At 42.8% G+C, this 16,179-nt stretch overlaps 1 protein-coding gene across 1 annotated transcript in view; it reads right to left on the bottom strand.

Annotated features, from left to right (window-relative positions):
• The window catches only part of zmiz1a (zinc finger, MIZ-type containing 1a), a 73,081-nt gene that overhangs the window by 45,449 nt on the left and 11,453 nt on the right, over positions 1–16,179 (bottom strand). The window contains exon 2 of the mRNA XM_029450233.1: positions 13,162–13,238. The gene's annotated coding sequence lies outside the window, so the exon portion shown is untranslated. The remainder of the gene's footprint in view (positions 1–13,161; positions 13,239–16,179) is intronic.

Below are 16,179 nucleotides of genomic sequence, written 5' to 3'. Positions count from 1 at the left end.
TCTCTTCCCCCACCTCGCCGCCATCCTACAGTACTTCGTTCAGGGATCCCACAGACCTCCTCCAGCATCCTGCTCCAAAGCCCTCCGTGAGACCTCCAGTCTGGGTCCATCCATCAACCCCGCTCCCATCCTGAATGCATGAAGTAGTCAGCCACAACAGAGGACCCCACTCCCCTCTGTAGTAACCCCAACCCAGCCTGTTAACACAGCCTGTCTGTCCCCTGTCTTCTCTCCACTAGGGTTGCAACTAACGATTATTTTCATTACTGGCAAATAGTTAGGTCTATAAAACGGTGCCGATACCAGTTTTGGTACTTATTTTCTTTCTTTGAGGAATATAAGCATTTTATTATACATTTCTTTTAGGCTTAACAAAAGAAGCTAAACCTCTCAAATGTAAAAAAATTGCAACTGTAAAAGAACTGCCTACATTAAATAAAGTCTGAAACTGGCAAAATTGAAGAATGATTTCCTCAACCAATCGATTAATTGACTAAACCTTTCCTCCATAGTGTGTAGTCTTTTGACTTTATTTAGACATTGTAGTTAGAAAGTCAACTTGCACATGGCATATATTTAAAGCAGCATAAACATTAAAAAAAATGAAAGGCTGAAGCACTTCCTGGAGCCCCAGTAGGGTCGGAGAGGACCTACAGCATGTGGTCTGTACATGTGTCGGTACACATTTCTGTTTATACTGTACTCTGTCAGGGTGGTTAAACATGGTACGTAGTCATTGGGCCATAGCCGTTCTCTTTGATGCGAGGACAAAAGCTGCCAAGCGGATGTGAGCTAGCCCCCACCTCCACCACACACACACACACCCACCCACCCTCGCCCCCAGCCGAGCAGCCAATCCTCTCCTCTGACTGAGCAACACACTCACAAACAGAGACGCAGAGAGCTGAGCATAAGCATCTGGATAACACAAATGAATTCTATTTTCTAACAGTTGACAGACGGACCTGCCGGACGGCTGGCGCTAATCTGCCACCTCCTCCTCCTCCTCCCAGCACCACCTATAATCCCTGACAGGGAGACAAACACACAGAGAGAGAGAGAGAGAGAGAGAGAGAGAGAGAGAGAGAGAGAGAGAGAGAGAGAGAGAGAGAGAGAGAGACACAAACAGAGAGAGAGAGAGAGAGAGAGAGGAGGGACACTTGCATAATTGTGAAAGTAGGGTTGAGGGCTGAAATAAAATGGACTGCCCACTGTCTAAATAAACACTTGTTGGCCACTTTGCTAATGTTACTCAACACAATGGAAGACGGATGATGTTTCATTCATGCTCTCGGCTGCCTTGTTTGATTTTCTGGCACAGCAGAGCGTATATAGTAGGAGAAATAATAAACGTTGCAGTCCAATGAAAGCTGCAGCAGTGTAGGTCTCACTCAAGTCTCGTTAGGTGACAGAAGACTCGGCTGCAAACACGCTCCGAATGATAAAACACACAGTGAGAGCCATATTTCTTCCAATTAAGTGCAACTGACTTGTAATTTAGCTCAATCTCCTGTGGGTTTGTATGCGACCTTGCCACAGTAGTGGATGGGGGAGTGGACATAAAGATGAGGTGTATGAGTATGTGTCTTGTGTACTACAATATGTGCTTTGTATTCATCGCAGATAACAGGAGGCTGTTGGAGGAGAGAAAACAGAAGCCATTGATTTTGTGTGCTGGGCAGGCGTTTCTCCATTCCAGAGTCCGGTCGATACACACACCGAGAGCAGGGAGCACCGGTGGGGTGAGGGGGTTATATACCACTCTGGACACTGCATACACACACACACACACACACACACACACACATATCGGCAGTCGTGGACACGATGCCTGTCAGGTAATCACGGCCATCTTATTACCTGCCTGTACGGTCACACACACACACACACACACACACACACACACACACACACACACACACACACACACACACACACACACACACACACACACACACGATCAGAGACAAATACCACCACTTTGCAAACACAGGCCTTGATAAAAGGCAAAATTAACAAATGAACTCAATAAGGTAAATTCTTTACTGTGAGTGGGGCAGCAGAGGGGGGGGGGGGGCATGCTTCAGCATTAAATCCTTTATCAAGTAGCCAGCAAATCAAACATTGATTTCCATGAGCCACTGTGCCGGGGGCAATAAGGATCTCCCTCTTCAACAGAGGCAGCGCTGGCCACACATTCACACACAACAATAGAGTACACAAACACCCCGACAGCAGGCACTAAATGAACTTTATGTAGAATAGTAATTGCCTGCAAATCTTAATAGGGAAAAACCTTTTGCCAGGTTATTCTGTTTGTGTTGAATGCCCAGTTTGAAGGTAGAAGGGAACACTCTCTGATCAAAGATGCACTGCCTCTGCTGGACAAGTGGACATTAGAGTGTGTAGAGCGAATATGACAGTTCTACTATTGTTCATATTTAATGAGACAAGTTAAAAAATAATACTGCCTTTTACTAGAATAGTAGTTTTTTGTTTTACAGGTGACCACATCTTTTCTGCACAAGCCTATATACTATCATTAACTATAAACGCAATCTATGAAATCAAAAGTTCAGTCGTCCAAAGCGTAAAAGAAAACAACTCTCTTAACTGCAGTAACTTGTTGTTAAGTGCTTGTTACTTGTTGAATACCACTTGTTCATGAGTAGGTGCATAATAAGCATAATTGACACATTTTTATAAGGCTACCTTTTCCGCTCAGTTTGTGGTAGAATTTCATTCACACAAATGTCACCCTCGAGTAAACAGAAAACATTCGCACTGCAGAGCTTCAATTCCTGCTGTGAGAAATCAGCAGAAAAAAACAAATGTCAATGTCAGTAGGAAGCGTTAGAGTGCACACATTAATGCTTTTATATTACTATATCTGTCAACATCATGTCATTGCAGAACCGTGGCAGAAATATAGAAAGAATTAATTTGACATGAAGTTAGACGAAACAAGCGTCTATAGCCTCGACGGCAGGCGGTCGTAGGGAAATGACAGATATAGACAGACGAAGAAACAATACATATATTTAACGTTATGTTACGCTTTTGGGTGCAAAGGGTGACGCTCCCCTGGACCGATCTGAATAAAGACCCTGAGTGAGAATCTTTCTATCAACTACTGAATTATATAAATTGCTCTGCCAATATAATCCAATACAATCTTGGACAAAGACAGTTGTCTAACCTTCGATTATTGGGCAAATCATGACGCATGTCACACTTTATTTTATATCATAAAATGTACAATGTTTTTTAGTTGATTTAAGTTTCATTCAAATTAAGGTCATCTTCTTCTTCTTCCCTGCTTTTGTTGTCGCATTGCTACATTTCTTGGCGCGTTATTGCCACCAGTAGATCAGTGGAATAGTCTGGGTATTGTGTCGCCTGCATGCATGCAACAAACAAACAAACAAAGCAGGGGCCTATGTGTGAAAAACATAGCTCCATAGCACTACCGGTGGTCAAAAACTCTCCACAGGGTACCTTTAAAAACTAATCTGTTTGTACGAGTGCTTCTTGTATGAGGCCAGACTTCTTATGTACTGTGAAAAGAATATTACTCCTCCAAAAACACAAAATGCTCCATGGCGAAAACACGATGTAAGAGCATCAAGCTGAAAACATCACAATTTAACTCAAACACCACTGAGCACACTAGGTCATTCTCAAACCAGCTTGCTACCAGGAAATTAAACTATTGTGACATTTGAGCGGAGAGCCAAAGTCAGAGACAGAAGATGACGAACAAGCGCACACACACAGAGGAACACAGAAACATACGCATGTAAAAGATACAAGCAGAGAAGAAAAATGGAAAAACAGGCTCAGGAAATTGGCCAGTTCCTGTATAAGAGAGGTGGAGAAGGAAAGAGGAGGATGGGGGCGGGGGGGGTCGGGTGGAATAAATACAAATGGGAGAAAAAGACTGACAGAAAAAGGCAGCGAGGCTTATGTAACTTTAGTGTCACTGTTACTTTGGTTTTCAGACACACAGACATGTCAAAGCTTTCCACTAATTATTAAAGCCTCCGAGTTTTTACTAAAACTGTCAGCATGTGGTTGCACGTTCATCATGTGCAACTTTTATAGTTTCACATATTAATTTCTCAGAATATTTACATAAGATTTAGATTTAACATAACCTTAACCATAACCTTGTGCACCAACATTCAATTAATGTCTGTGTTGAAGAAATCAATTCTGAAAAAGCCACCAACATTTTAAGCTGCCAAAGTTTTACTGGAATAGTGACTCTATACTAAGAACAACATTTCAAATGAATGAATGAACTAAATGAATTATTGGGCATGTGTGTCTGCAGTCTCAGAGTAACTAGATATGATATTAAGGTAAATAACTTTGGGTTTTTGGACTTCTGGTTGGATGAAATGTGGAATTTGAAGACGTCCCCTCGGGCTATGGGAAAATGTGTCTTTTGCAACATTTATAGGCAAAAATAATACAACAAATAATATGATTTGATGGTGGAATATGGATAAGTTCACCAATAACATTTAGCTGTTTCACAATGTTTTCAGCCAGGGGATAGGTCCATGCGGTATTTGCCTTGTCACCTAGTTTTTTTGTTGTTTTCTTTTAAAGTGTGTGCGTATGCGTGTGTGCGTAAAGTCAAGCCAGACCAGTCCTTCGCTCACAATCACTCCAACGGGGTAAACCTTAACCTCGGAGGCCCACGGAGCATGACAGATGACCCGGGCTGAAATCTGAGCCTTTGGGTTTCCACTCCAACGTGAAAGCAGACAGACACCTGACCCTCTGGATTCTCGCCGATGCATGCAGACTCACACACTACACACACACACGGACATTGACACATGTACAAAAACACATACATGCGCATAGATACACAAAACACACAATGAGAAACACCTGTTAAATCCACACAAACAATTCCAACACACAAAAGGCGCTTTCAGTGACTCACAAAACCTGAAGTTGAGTCTTGTGTATCATGAACTTCATACACAGAAGCAGCTCTCACTTTAAACAAGCATTCTCAACTCGCAGCAGATATTACTATGGCTCTGTCTATTGTATCTGCTGCAGTGGGCGAGTGTGTGTGTGTGTGTGTGTGTGTGTGTGTGTGTGTGTGTGTGTGTGTGTGTGTGTGTGTGTGTGTGTGTGTGTGTGTGTGTGTGTGTGTGTCTGGAGAGAGTAACAAAAGAAACACCGTAAGTATGCACTGCTCATATTTCTCCGGTCTTTGTTAAAGGACGGACAGAGTCGAAAAAGAAAGTATAGCGAAGAGGGGGAGGCGGAGGACGAGCGTGAAGTGAGACGACTGTGTGTTTAGCTCTTCATCCATTTAAAAAAAAGAAAAAGTAGACTTCTTGTGTGTTTGTGTACGCATATGTTCATCTGTATGGGGCTTTGTGTGGGTGATAACCTCAACTTAAATTGTGAGAGGCAGAATTCAGAAAAATAAACATGCAGAGATGCACTTTGCCGATTGCCCAACTCTGGGTATTGAAGCTCAATACTTGAGCACTAACTGAAATGTGTCCAAAGAATAGAGGATTGGAAGTTTATAGAGATGACTATTTATTCTATAATTCATCTTTTTATATATCCATCCAAACATTCTGGAGGTCTATGGCACAGAGCACTAACATACATGAGACATCTTTTTATGGGATTTGTAGGAAAAGTATAAAAAACTACCCTTAAATATTACTAAAAGTAAGGTATTTAAAAGTATAATTTTGCTATATATAGAAATTAATTGTGAGACAGAAATGAATGAAGACAAATGAGGAGGTGTGATGGGCAGATTATTTTCCCTCAAAGAAGGAGAATTAGCAGCACACTCATTCATTGTTTGAATGGACTGAAGTGGATATGGTACCTATCAACAGTATAAATGCCATGTCCACGTGTACATGTATGTACACGTGTCCTTTTCTTTTTCACAGTTCATTAAGAGGAGCCACTTCACCGCTGGCTGTTGTGAAAGGGGGAGCAGCAGCTCCGAGCTCATTGTGGATCCACTAATCCTTCACTTATCTGAACCACGTCAATACTGCTGCCAACCCCCACCTTCCACTCCATTCTCTGCTTTCTCTCCGTGCTTCCATCTCCTCAGTTTTCTCCCCCAGCCCTCCTCACCCTCAACCCTTTTACCGCCCTGCAGCTCTCATTCCAGCCTTGTTCTCCTCCAGCCCCCCAAGGTGCTGCTTGAAATCCATCCTATCTCTTTTTCTTCGTCTGGACAAAACAGGAAGGGTACATGGAGTAATAACATAGAGCAGCAGGGTGGGATGGCCCTGGTAAGGTTATTAAGCCTTGCACACAAACACACGGTTCGCCACAGGGCCACTGAGGTGGGGCCCCAGGGGGTGGGGGGCCATTTCCGTGTGAGTGTGTTGAGATGGCGCTTTATGTGTCCATGCTGGGAGGGGTGAATGATGAGGCCACCCACCTTTTACTGGCACCAACAAACTAGTGTTTGTTTGATTTTTATTTATGAAGCCCAATACTAATATCTACTGCTATATCATGTTCGACTACAGCTGCCAGCATCCAGTGCTTTGTGCTGTTATAGTCAATATCTTTAAATGGGATCATATTCATGCTGGAAAGGACCCAAATTATGCATGTCCTCTAAAACTGTATTTCTAAGAAAGGAAAGGCCTCTTCAAACACCATTTTAGGCCATCATGTAATAACAAAACTCTTCACTGAAACCGAAACAAATTCAAGTCATTTAAGTGGGTTAACAGCTCCTTGAGGCAGAGTGAGACATGTTTCATTGCAGGTTTTACAGACTGTCAGCCCCTGTAGCTGGTTTAGTTAAAAAAAACTCCCACATCAAGCTGTAAAGAGTTCTTTGGTTTCCCTCCGCAAATAAAATTATCTATGTATATAATGTACATGGGAATTACAGATGGAATCAGATCAAAACGCTGCATTAGACCGACCGAAGGAGAGGAGAGGAGAGGAGGAGGAGAGGTCTCGTTGTAACTAGCTCCGTCTTTACAGCAATAAGGATAAAGGCTCTTTAAACAGGATTTGGCCTGACCCACCGCTCTGTAGCTGGGAGCTGATACAGCAGTGCTTTGGCCAGTGGTGGATCATTTTTCATCTCCAAATCTGCTTTGGCATGGTCAGGAGTGCCAGTGTGTGCTTGAGTGTGTGTATGGCTAGGAGGGGAAGCATGGCACACACACAAAACATGCAGGGACACTGAGAGGGGTGGTGGGGGTATGGGGTGTGGTGTGTGTGTGTGTGTGTGTGTGTGTGTGTGTGTGTGTGTGTGTGTGTGTGGGTTGTCAACCAGGGTGCATTGTGGTCCATCTCTTGTGTTTTTTTTATTGGTGCTACTCTGACAACACGAGGCTGGGTCTTCCCTCACTGCTCAGCTGAGCAATCAGGTCACCTCATCTTGACAGACACAAACACACGCACACACAGACGTAAACACGCAGAGACATACATACACACACACACACACACACACACACACACACACACACACACACACACACACACACACACACACACGCATGGACACACACTACATGCCGCCCGCAGCTGTTGCCAATGATGTCAGTCCTGATTTGGCCAAACTAGCCTTTTGTTTCATAGCATGAACACAGAACAGAGGAGGAGGCTTCATTTGGCAGTACAGCAAGAGTGTTTCTGTCTCTAAAACTGTTTGGATTAAGGATTAGCTACTGGTTGCTAACATGAACGTCTGAAAGCAAAACAAAGAAATGTTTTTGTGCTCGAACGGTTATTGGGTAAGATAAGATAACATACAAACATAAAAAAGATACATAACGAAATAAATACCATCACAATAACTTTTATAATCAATTATTATATATACATATATAGATATATATATATTATAGATATAAATATATATATATTATAATATATAGATATATATTATATTATATATATATATATATATATATATATATATATATATATATATATATATATATTATAACACATTATATTATATATATATATATATATATATATATATATATATATATACACACACATTATATTATATTATATATATATATATATATACACACATTATATTATATATATATATATAATATAATATATGTATATACATATATATTTTAATATATTTAATTATATATTATATTTAACACTGTAATGAGTTGTTTAAAGAAACTTTAAAGAAAGTACAACACAAAGTTAGAGGCCGGTGCTGTAGTCAAACACCCCCCCTCCCAACACTCTCCTCCAACCCCCTGATGTCTGTTGGCAGAACTGTCTGAGGAGCTTAATTGGTACTTTCTCATTTTTTCCTCTTTCTCACTCTCTCTAACTTTGTCACTCTCTCATTCAGCTGTGTGTGTGCACATGTATATGTGTGTTATTGTGTAGAAAAAGCTTGAGTGTCTGTGTGTTTTCATGGCGAGGGGACAAGAGCGTGGGAGCCACTAAATGAGACAGAGGCCGAAGCAACTGCACACTTTGTGGCAACGTGATTGGGCGAGCCAACTCAGTTAACCAAATCTTGGAATAAGCCTCGACTGAATAAGGCGCACGCCACAAACACAAGCGCGCACACACACACACACACACACACACACACACACACACACACACACACACACACACACACACACACACACACACACACGTTGTCCCAGTGCCCAGGCAGCTTTCCTGCTGCCGTTAATGAGGAGGTTTGGAGATGTGCATTTGTGTGTGCAGATCTAAAACCCACACTTTAATGGCTAACTCGATTAACATTCTGCTTACTTTCACATTTGTGTACAGTATCTTTTATCACTGCACACTCAGAAACACACACGGTGTCACATATCACACCTGCTGACATAAGATACAAACATAGCATGAGACACTCTTTTACCGAGCTATAATGCTGCCAGTGACATTTTCAAAAATAATCCTACTTCTCTTGACATTTCATGCAGCGGTTCTGTTACATACTGCTGTACGAGCAGCCTGCTTCTTGATCTGAGATGTGTTTCGCGGTAGCCCGCCAGCCAGGGCTGCTTGTTGGAGCAATGATTTGATTAGGTTTACGCTGATTACAGTCTTGTTGGTTACAAATACGGCTCCATCAGAGAGAGCGTGAGGGAAGGAGGGAGGGAGGGAGGGAGAGGGAGTGATTGAGAGTGGGACTGTCAGTTTGTCAAGCTGTCAGGAGCACTGCTGTATTGTACTTCTGCGTTTAGCCGAGGTGTGCGTGAGTAGCCTAGCGGAGATTTAAAATGAATCAGCTGATATCAAAGAGTACCAGTGAGGATATTAATACAAATCTGTTAGCAGTTATCAGCACTCAGGAGAGCGATACGATGCTGTGCGAGAACTGGCCCCTTTGAATCGCATCACGGCAACAAGGAAAAGGAGCAGTACATCTGGACGGCTCCCATTTCACAAACAACGCTATCGCAGACAAACACTTTTAACGGCAAGTGCCTTGTCTTGGCATTGTGCTCGAGAGCTGTAGACTTTGCAGCACAGTGGCGCAGCAGCTCAATCGTGGTGTGTAATATTGGCTGAGAACAAATAATCTGAAAAGCCTCAAATGCCCTCTGCCTTTGTAAGCTTTATGAAATATTAACCAAATTAATCTACGCTCTTTTTTTCTTCCCAGAGCACATACTGTACTGCAACTGATTCACTGTTCACCGCCAATCATCCCTAAGATTAATTCTAAGAAATGCAGCAACATTTTTGATCTCTGAAAGCCAGGGACAAGGTGTAATTATTCCCTTCCATATATCATGTTTTCTATTAATTAGGTCTGTGCCAGTGAACGCTGCTCTGCTTGTTGAAGTGACAGCCACAGAGCCACAGGCGTCTCTCAACACAGCTTTACTCCTGACAGCAAGTGTGCCGGGCGGAATGCGTTATTATAACATTATGGGGCTTAACAGACAGCAGTACAGCATCTGATCTGAGGTCAGATACGTGTTGTACCTCATGAAGATATTTTTAAAGACCGATGTGATACCCTGTTTAGCAAAGCAATTTCTAAAGGCCGCGAGGCAGAACAAAAAGGGCAGAGTTCACTGAGAGCAGAAAGAGATTCACTCCAAACACGTGACCAGAAAATGAGGTCCGCAAAGAAAAAATACAAAATCATTTGAAGGGATTTTATAGATTGCAGATTTAATGTCCGTCTAATGGAGAGAAAAAAGAGAGAGAGATCAGAATTAATCCTCTTAGCTGTTTGTTTGGTAATCTGATTTAGTCTGATTCTTAGGCTGCTATCTCTGGTTGTGTTTACTGATGCTGTCTCTGGGTTGACCACAACCATGTTCACCTTTAACAGCCCCTCCCGTTCCCCTCTGGTATATTATGGTTAGAGATTTACATGTAAACAAAATATTGGTATATGTAAATCCCTATTGCAGTTGACCAAATCCAGCAATATGTCTGCTTGAAATGATTTCCCATTCTGACATTGCTCCGGAGAGACACACTACGGCTGTCCCTGCTCCAAATAAATGACCTACTTTGCACATTAACACACATTTAAATGGAGGCAAAATTCAGGGCAGCTTCTTAGTTTTTGTTCCCGGCTCAGACCCTTCTCGTTTTAAATGCGACGTGGCTCCAGTCCAATTCTTAGAAAACGCTGATTTTTTTTTTTTTTATAATTCGGCTGCCATCTTTGAGGGGATCACTCAAACGGCACAGCTGAGTGGAGACAGGTTAAGCCTTATTTCCTTTCAACATGACTGGAAAATAGGTGCGTAATATGTGCCAGGTTCTGGAGCAGAATTGTGCTTTTGTCGTGCGAGCGTGTTAAAGGGAAGGTGAGGCTGGCACAGAGGCCCACCTAAGGTGCTACTGACTCAGGCAGAGCTATTTCCAGACCACGGGCCCCTCCCGTCTCCTCCACCTCCACCTCCACCTCCACCTCTGGCGGGGAAACCACACCACTGCACAGGCCCCAGTCACAGACATGACTCAAGAATGGATCCATTATTCACACAGGCTGTTAGGGGACTGGCACACCAGGGTGGGTTGTGGTAGTGGGACACGAACACTCACATTTACTTAACTTAGAAATGCTCAAGCAAGGAAAATACGCTATAAAGAGTATCTTTAACAAAACAAAATAGGTAGCTCAGCAGGCCATGTATAATTAGACAAGTACAGTTAAACCATGTTATTTAAATATCCACAGTGTGATTTGAGCAATGTAAAGTAATTGAAACAGCTTGCCACTGTGTCCAAGTGCGTGCTCAATGCTTAAATAATGTGTGTGAACTATCAGGGGCCATGTGATCGCAGACACACACACACACAATGAGATACACAATACAAAGCAACGCAATAGTGCAATGAAAGTCAACATAGCTTTAGACACACACGTCATATTAAGTTCAGAGAACGCTTGACAGCTCAACGCAGCTCCACACAACTCGACATGGATAAATGTGTTCACACACACACACACACACACACACACACACACACACACACACACACACACACACACACACACACACACACACACACACACACACACACACACACACACACACACACACACACACACACACACACACACACACACAGGCCAGATTGTATACGAGTTTGTTCACGGACCATGATAAGAAAATGTGGTAAATGCGTAATCTGATATGCATGACTTGAGGTTTCTCTCTGCCTTTCTTTTCCTCTTGGAAATCGCAGGTTGCATCCATAATTTACACCAGCCTCCGTCTGTTTCTCTCCTTTCCACTCCGCTCCCTCCCTCTTTTTCCTCTCTCCATCTCCTCTTCTCTCTCCTGGCAATCTGGCTTTTGCAGCTTTGCTCATTAGCATATTGCAGAATGTGCAGATGCCACCAAAAATTATTCACCTTCCAGCGCTTTGATGCCGTTTCGCATGTATACAAACTACACTGTCGACATTTTGCACAGCCTCCTAAACAAAAGCAGAGGGACACGGTCTCCTTTTACTCAAATGTGTTGGGGCCATAATGGGACGTCCTTTAGTCTGATGTTTCCTCACATCCTCATTTATCCCAAGTACATCATCCATCACATCATTCAAAGGTTATTTGACACTGTGATGACGATTGATGGAGTGTGTCTTCTAAGGCAAGGTTTAAATGAACACTTAATATTCATACGGTCCAAGGGATAACTGAATACATAATATTCATGCTGTTCAAAGGCTAATTGAACACAGTATTCAGGCATGTTTTTGCATCAAATGGAGTCCTGCAGTTTATGCAGAAGAAAGCAGATGACTGGTGGACGGGGATATGGGGATTAGCTGTTTTCCTCCTCTTGGAGATTGATACTGATATAGGCAGATCAATAGCCATACATGGTAACTCACCATTGGTTCAACACGGCTAACACCGCTGTTCAGGTTTCACACCCTAGGGACAGCTTGAAGCAGAGCCAGAAAGGTATCACCGTTGTGGTACACTCGAATGTGGTCGTGTAAACATCCTTCAATAGGGCTTTTTCTACATCGACCACATCAGAGGAAGTAAATGAAGGGGAGAACAGTGATGTAGTGAAGCGCAGAATGACTTGGCATCACAATTAGTTTGGGCTCTTGTGACTGACTGCCTTGTTACCTGACAAGCACCAGCTGCCTAGCATGCAAAGAGGAAATGCCATCACCCACAAAATCTCAATCCCGCTCACGTAAATCATCGCGTAACATATGCTTTCATTCAAAACAATGGCGGTCGACCCCTCACGGCGATTAATTCAGTCTGTTCTGACGTGCATGTGGTCCAGTATTGTTCTCTGGAAGTGTTTTGGAGAATGGGACAGAGAGTAGTATCCATTTCAGCATCGCAGGGAAATAAAAAGGATTTAGCACTTTTCTCCACAGATGATTGTAGTTTAAGTTTTTGGTGCCCTAAAACTATAAAGACTGTCTGATCTTTTGCTCCTCTGACTCAAGATATATTAAAAGCTCACAGTATTGCATGATCACTAGTGAATTCTGTTCTAGGACAAAATGTCTGTGTGTTCTGTGGATGGTATGGCACAACAAAAGGCAAAATCCAAACTGCAGCCGCCTTATCTTGTTTGCAAAAACCACACTGACGCATATCTGTATCCCTGTATGAGCTGATGCTTAACTGCTCGGATGAACACATAGGTGATAAATCAGGATCCTTACCAGTGTGGATGAGGACGTTCCTGTGTTTCCTAATAGGCAAAATCCGTTTCTTAATCCTCATCAATCACAGAGCGAGTCTAAAATGAAACAAAACAGAATGCAACGCACATCAGGGAGTGTGACAAAACACAATCTGCTTTTTTGTGATAGGAAAACAAGACTTAGGTGGCATCATTTATCGAGATGTAATAAAGCACCCTGTCGTGCATCTGACAGATTGGAAGCACATAACAAGGACTGACAGAGCTGGAGAGAATGTGCATGTCTAATCCCGCCAAATATGAAACATGAAATACTTAAATGACAAATACAAGTTGATTGCTCGTCTCGCTCCTGAGTGTTTTGCGCCCATCCAGTTGCCGAAGCAGCTGTCTTTGAACTCTCTAGGCTCTAATCATGGAGGAATATTTCTTCTCCGCTTCTGGCTCTTCTCGAGCTATGATGTGCAGATCTCCTAATGGGACGACCAGTCGCTGACTATAAATGCACTAGCTTACTTTACATGACTGCTTCTTTAACTCACTTATTTCCGTGTTTAAAACTCCCACATCATTTCATTAATATTCGGCTACAGTGCTTCCCAAAAACCGTCTGGCTTACATTTTTTTCCACATGTGTACTCGTACAGTAGGCGGACTTGAGCTATCTTCACAGGCTACAGATTGTCCCACATTTAATTACTGTTAACACCAGCACTAGCAAGCTAAATACGCCTCCATGATTTATTCATTTTCCCCCCCATATTTGAGTCAAATTAAATTAGTCATATGAGTTTAATTAACTAAATATGATCTGATATTGTAATTTCACACTTGGATATGGGATACAGAGACGGGTACTTGAGCACAAAGAAGCCATGGTAAACCAGCGGCTATTGTGTGTAGTCATGTTGGCATTACCAACAGCAGCATTAGCAGAATGATTGCTCCTAATCACGGTTTACACACTGGGAGGTTACCTTAATTCCTAAAGCACCGGGATCACTCTGCTCACACCATCATTCACTGCTCCCATTAGTCATTGAACCGTAGCTAATACAAGTAACTCCCCTCATATTTTCTGGGACCTGTGCTCTGCTCGTTATCGTCACTGAAGACCACACAACTGCAATTACGTAAAATAACAGTTTATTCCTCCAGTTTTCCATTTGATCATTTACCTATAGAGTTACCTACCTGGAGAGAGTCTCTGAGGTATCTGCCTCCATCCCAATATAATGGCAGGTGAAGGAAAGTTTGTGTTTGTGGTTGTTGAATGTATTATCCAGAGTAACAGGAACACCGTTTGTGGAGTAAGTGTGTTAAGGTTGAACGTCACTTTTACCACATAGTTCCATTTCACCTCCACTGTTGTTTTGGGTTGCAGGAAGACACGTCAGAAACAGATATGATGAAACCCAGCCAGCTAAAAACCAAAACAAAATATCTGCAGGGCTAGAAGCAACGGAAATATGGTGTGTTGTAAATTGTGTGAGCGGCGCCTTTAAAAGCTTTTTTTTAAGAACTCATCGTCCCCGATATGAAAAATGGTTTACGAGCACAACATTTTTTTAATATAATGCCAACATGATATTGCAAACAATAGCATTCACAAACCCAGTATATTTAATATTCAACCATTTGTAAGTGCTTGTGTCGTGGGAAGGTCATCCTTTTGCAGCGAATCAATGACGCTCACATAGACTGAAACACATTCACCACAGGACCTGCTGTGGGTTTTCCTATTCAATTGCACCTGGTAATTTATATGCCGGTGTGTCTTTAGTTGACTGAGTAGCTCTTACGCACAATACCTAATGCAGGTATTATTTCCCACTCAAACAAGCGCTACATCATGGTGCTAAATGAGCTGCAGTGAGTGAAGTATAAAAAAAGCACATAATAATTTAGTGATCCGTGGTAATGAAACATGAGGCCGGTGTGGCATGTTTTCTCACTCTCACCGAGAGGAAATACAGCTGCTGAGAGCTACGGCAGCTCGCAAAACTCTGTCACAGCGCCTCACGACACAGGCAGAACTATCAGAGAAAAACAAATGGAGGCATTGATTCACTAGTTGTTTATTTACAGCCCTCTCCGGAGAAGACATAAATTCCCCTGTTGAGGCTTTGTTTCCCCATCATACGACACAACGGGATGCACGAGAAGAAGGGTGAGCAGGCCACACACACACACACACACACACACACACACACACACACACACACAGAGAGAGACAGAAACACACATACTCATGTAAGCACACAAACACGCACACAAACGTCTTACATCTGGATTAATCTCCAATGGGCATCATCACAGATGCCATTAAACGTAGCAGAAGGCGAGAATCATGCAGGAAAGAGGCTGCCATCTGAATAATTTATTCAGAGTCTCATCTTGTCTCACACCAGGGGGATTTCTGCTTTCAATTTACACTGTTCTCCTCCCCATATTCAAATCAGGGAGCAGATTTGTTGTGATTGGCACACGGAAGGTCAACGTTAGCAAGCTAGCGTCAACGCTGTCCTCAGCGGGCTGGTATGCTGGTCTATTAGCACACTGGGATAGTGTGTGTGTACACGCGTGTGTGTGTGGCAGTCTTTGTTTACCTCAGTGTGTGCTGGGTGACACTGGAGAATAGGCCTGTGGAGCGCAGAGACAGCAGTGTGTGTCTGAGCTTATTAGGCTGCTTTCCAAGGACACAGGAGGCTCTAGACATTACACTGGCTGGGGAAAAAAACACTATTGCTAATCATAGCAGGAAGATGTTAGGACTGCAGACACAGATCGAAGGGTGGGGGGACAAACCGTACAAGAGAGGGAAGGGAGGAATAGAGAGGGAGTCGAAGATGAGGAAGGGGAGGAGGCAAGGAAGAGTTGGAGAAAGGAGGGAGAGCACAGGATGAAGTCATGGCTATCATGCATGTCCTCACTCTGTGTGTCACACTGGGACTGAAAAGAGGACGCCGAATGTTTCAGTTGGGCACAGGTCATCTGTGACAGGATGAGCTGCCATTAGCCAACGGCACACAGCGAC

The sequence above is a fragment of the Cottoperca gobio genome, chromosome 15 (genome assembly GCF_900634415.1).
Source record: "Cottoperca gobio chromosome 15, fCotGob3.1, whole genome shotgun sequence".
NCBI lineage: Eukaryota > Metazoa > Chordata > Actinopteri > Perciformes > Bovichtidae > Cottoperca > Cottoperca gobio.
Note: the sequence above shows the minus strand (reverse complement) of the source record. Positions and strands in the feature narration are given on the sequence as shown.